General features: G+C 35.6%; 1 pseudogene across 1 annotated transcript; it reads right to left on the bottom strand.

Annotated features, from left to right (window-relative positions):
- Positions 1–924: 924 nt before the first annotated feature.
- On the bottom strand, positions 925–1,439 carry LOC105552651 (annotated as a pseudogene). Its single transcript, XR_001008050.1, has one exon. The product of XR_001008050.1 is annotated as a 40S ribosomal protein S24 pseudogene (transcript).
- Positions 1,440–5,098: the final 3,659 nt, after the last annotated feature.

The raw sequence follows: 5,098 nt of genomic DNA, 5'->3' as shown, positions 1-5,098 counted from the left end.
CTAGTTTTTTGTATTTTTTAGTAGAGACGGGATTTCACCGTGTTAGCCAGGATGGTCTCAATCTCCTGACCTCGTGATCCGCCCGTCTTGGCCTCCCAAAGTGCTGGGATTACAGGCGTGAGCCACCGCGCCCGGCTGTCTCTGGCTGCTTTCAAGATTTTTCTTCTGTATCTTTAGTTTGCAAGTTTAATTATAATGTGTCTTGGCATGAATTTCCTTGGGTTTCTCATGCTTGGGATTTGCTCAGCTTCTTGAATGTGTAAGATTGTGCCTTCTGCCATATTTGGGGAGTTTGCAATCAAATCTCTTCAAATATTCTTTCAGCCCCACTCTCTTTCTTCTCTACTTCTGGGACTCTGATGATACAAATGCTGGATTGTCATATTACTTTCTTCAGGCCCTGAAGTGCCTTTTTCTTCTATGTGCTCTCTGTTGTTCAGATTGAGTGAATTCTATTGTTCTGTTCTCAAGTTCACTGATTCATTTTTTTTTTTTTTCATACACACAAGGTCTCACTATGTTGCCCACGCTGGTCTTGAACTCCTGGCCTCAAGTGATCCTCCTATCTAAACCTCCCAAAGCACTGGGATTGCAAGTGTGAGCCACCACACCTGATCTCAAGTTCACTGATTCTATCTTCTCTCATCTCCATACTACTATAGACCCCATCAAGCAAGTTTTTAAAATTTTTATTATATTTTTCAGTTCTATGATTCCCATTTTCTTCTTTTTTAATCTACTTCTTTTTGACATTTTCTATTTTTTCACTTTCATTTGTTTCAAGAGAATTTGTAATTGATTGTTGAAAAATTTTTATGATGGATGCTTTAGAATCTTATTTATCTCAATGTTCATGTCAGTTGATTGTTTCTTATTAAATTGTGATTTTCTTGGTTCTTGGTTTTTAGAGTGATTTTTTTTTTTCACATGAAAGTTTTTAGTTTATTAATCTGCTCGTGAAAAATCCAAAATGGACACAGGTAGCCTTTACTGTAGCACCTTTACTCTTTTGGCTGTGATCCAATCTCCAGCTCACTTTTTGCCAGCACCAACATTGGCCTTTGCAGTCCCCCTGACTTTCTTCATTCTGTTCTTGCGTTCCTTTCGTTGCTTTCTTGAGGTCTTTTTCTTCTCATACAGGCCATGTCTCGCAAGTCTATGTTTGGGTTCATTTTTCTTTGCATAATCCAGGGAGTCATAAATCATGCCAAAGCCAGTTGTCTTGCCACCACCAAAATGAGTTCTGAATCCAAATACAAAGATGACATCCGGTGTGGTCTTGTACATTTTGGCTAGTTTTTCCCGAATTTCTGTCTTAGGCACTGTTGCCTTCCCGGGGTGAAGGACATCAATGACCATTTGTTTCCTCTGAAGTAGTCGGTTGGTCATGAACTTTCTAGTGCGGATAGTTACGGTGTCGTTCATGATGGCGGCCTATCCTAGAGTGATTTTTAACTGTATTCTGTACATTTTTCTATTTAATTAGGAAACTCTGGGTCTTATGTTAATCTTTTATTTTGGGAGTCACCATGTTTAGGTTTAGTATGTAAGTCTTGGCCCACTTTTGTGGAGTGTGGTTTCAATGGGAGTATAATTTTCAGAGAGTTTGGGGTGTTATTTTGATGTATTTGGTTTATCTGATGCCTCTGGTGCTGCTGAAGGGACAGATGAGTTTTATTCAGACCAGGCCACCAGATGTCTCTTGGTGAGACAGGGATGAGGTGCAATTTACCTACTGTTGTCCCCAGCTGCCGTGGCGTCTCTGGATGAGGAAGGAGAGTTTTGAGCTCGTGGGAATGAAGAAGTTTCCTAGACCAGGCAATGTGTTATAGTTGGGGCTCTCTTGTAAGTTCCATATGCCTACCTTGGTATCTCTTGGCAGAAATAAATAGTCTCAGGCCTGGCAGGAAAAAAGAGACATCCAGATTGAGTTTGTGGGGGTTCGTTTGTTTGTTTTGTTTTGTTTTTGATGGAGTTTCGCACTTGTTGCCCAGGCTGGAGTGCAGTGGTATGATCTTGGCTCACTGCAACCTCCACCTCCCGGGTTCAAGCAATTCTCTTGCCTCAGCCTCCCAAGTAGCTTCGACACCATGGCCAGCTAATTTTTGTGTTTTTAATATAGACAGGGTTTCACCATGTTGGCCAGACTGATCTTGAACTCCTGACCTCAGGTGATCTGCTCACCTCACAGATTGAGTTTTGAATCTTAAATCAATCTTGTATTCATAGAAGCTGGATTTGATTTGCTAATTTTATGCTAAGGATTTGGCATCAGTGTTCCTGAGTGATACTTATCTGTGACCTTCTCTTTTGTAATGTCTTTCCTGGGTTTGAGGGTTAAGGTTATGCTTGCCTCATAAAATGAGTGGGGAAGTATTCTCTCCTCTTTTTCCTGTTAAAGATTGTGTAATAGAGGTTTTACATCTTCCTTGGATGTTTGATAGAATTCACCAGTAAAACCACCTGGACCTGGAGGATGTTTTATTTGTAGAAAGGTTTTCGATAATGTATTTAATTTCTCTAATAGCTATGTGGCTATTGAGATTTTCTGTTTCATCCTGCTCAGTTTAAAGAAGTTGTATTTTTCAGAAAATGTGTTGGTTTCATCTAGCTTGTTGAATCTATTGGCATAAAATTGTTCATAATAGTATATTATTCTTTAAAGCCTATAAGATCTGTAACAAGAACATCTAATCCTTGGTATTGGTGATTTGTATTTAATTTTTCCCTTCATCATTCTAGCTAGGGGTTTGTCAATTTTGTTGATTGTTTCAAATAATCAACTTTTTGACTGGTTAATTTTCCTTATTGTTCATGTGAGATTTTTTTCATTGATCTGCTCTTTGTTATTTTCTTCCTCCTCCTTATTTGGGTTTACTCTGTTCCTCTTATTCTATCTTCTTGTAAATGTACAACCTTCAGTCATTGATATAAAAATGTAAACTTTTATCTTTCATTCTAAATACTGTTCTAGCTTTATCCCACAAATTTCACCAAGTTATAAATTCTTTATCATATAGTTCAAAATATCTTCTGATTTCTTCTATGATTTCTTCTTTGACCCATGAGTTATTTAGAAAAATGTTTATTTCAAAATACTTAAGAGTTTTCTGAATATTGTATTGTTATTAATTTCTAATTTAATTGCTCTGCAGTCAGAAAAATAGCTTATATAATTTAATTTCTTTGAATTTATTGAGACTTGTTTTATGGCCTAGCTTATGGTCTATTTTTATCAGTGTATCCTAAGCCCTTGAAAAGGTATATTCAGCAGCTCCTGGTGTATAAATATCAATCACATCAAGATGGTTGATAGTGTTATTCAAATTTTCCAAGTCTTTACTGATTTTTTTGGTCTAGTTTTTCTATAAATTGTTGTGATAGAGTATTAAAATTCAGTACTACAGTTGTGGAATTGTCTTCTTCCCTTTAATTCTGTTGATTTTGTTTTTCATGTAATTTGAAGCTTCAAAGTAAGAAACAAAAAGATATACTCAGGAAACGTACATTGCTACTAATTTTCATCTTTATTAAATAATGATTGTGTAATAATAATATTGTCTTGCTGTTCAAAGTTTATATGGTAAGACTTTATTATAATAAAAACAGTTATCAGGATAATCTGCAGGTACTTCCAGAATAAAATATTATTAGATGGAGTTTAAATGAGATCCTTTATAGAAAATTGTCTTAAAATGTATAAACACAAGTAGGAGGTATCAGAACTAGAGTCTTCTTCTACCCAGTTCCAAGATTGTGTTTTATCAAGATTTTAGTACTAATAAAGTTCATTAGAGCTGTTTTTAAAACTCCTTAAAGTAACTATAATAAAGGGGAGCTGTTTTCTATGAAAAAAAGAGGCGAGCAGGAGATAAAAATATTTTGAAAAGTGCAAAGCATACATTATATGAAATATAATATCATGATGAAAAGGATTAAATATATCTATACTTAATAGACATATTTAATATATCACACACATAGGAAAAGTTGAGCAAGATACATTATTAAATTAAAAATAAAATTACAGAATAATGTATAATGTGGTTTTTTAAAAAGCATACAACTCTCCAACTGCATATGTATATATGCATATTTGTACAGGCCTAGATCGGGAATGAAACTGTTAACTATGGACAGCTCTGGGAGGGGGACTTCAGGATAAGGAATTAGATGGCAGGACCCTTGGGGAGGTGGGATGGAGAGGGAGGCATGGATGGAGAGTGGAGGGAATTTTACTTTTTACTATTGTTTTATATTATTTGTATTTTCTTTTATAACCAACATGCATTGTTAAATAAGAGCTTTTTTTTTTTTAAGTTTAAGCAAAAAGGGTGGGAAATAACTCTCCACTGCTAAATCTGACTGGATTTGAAAAATGATAAGTAAATCATTTTAAAAATAATAACAATAATAATACAATAGAAAATATGCACCGAAAAATAATTAAAGTTTCTAACATTGGGACAGAACAGAACCTGGGAGAAAGATAAAAGAGAACTCCCCAGCAAATTTACCTCTATAATGCAAGACTAGATAAGATTACTGGAGTGTTTTTTTTATAAATTCATGAAGATAATCTGTGCTGAGATTAATGATAATTATGCATTGTAACCTGTTTGTGCTATTGGATTTTTAATCAAACTTTAAAAAAATAAGCAAACACAAAGCTACCTCCTGAGCATTGCAGCACAATAGCAGCCTTCTCCCGTGCTGTCCTTTATTAGATTAATTAAATTAAATTGGTTCTTAGGGGATCACAAATTCTACAGAAGCCTAAAGGAAAAAGACACACAGGGCTCCCTAGCCACCACAATATTGAATCAGGACGCGGTTTGATGGGGTGGTCAATGGAAAGACAGAAGGATTTGCTTGCAGACAGTAACATCTTTAAGCAGATCTATTTAGTCCCAACAAGATTTGTTAGCCTGCTGAAGGGTGGTCATTTAGAATGTAAAACAATCATATAACAGAGAGTGATATTATCAATGTGTGGCAGACACTTTCAATTGCCAACCTAACAGTCATTTTCTTGTCTTTCTTTTTTTAAGAGACAGGGGTCTCACTATGTTTCCCAGTCTAGACTCGAACACCTGGA

This window comes from Mandrillus leucophaeus, unplaced genomic scaffold (assembly GCF_000951045.1).
Source record: "Mandrillus leucophaeus isolate KB7577 unplaced genomic scaffold, Mleu.le_1.0 Scaffold57, whole genome shotgun sequence".
Classification (NCBI taxonomy): domain Eukaryota; kingdom Metazoa; phylum Chordata; class Mammalia; order Primates; family Cercopithecidae; genus Mandrillus; species Mandrillus leucophaeus.
The sequence above is the reverse complement of the archived record's forward strand: the minus strand, read 5'-3'. Positions and strand labels throughout refer to the sequence as shown.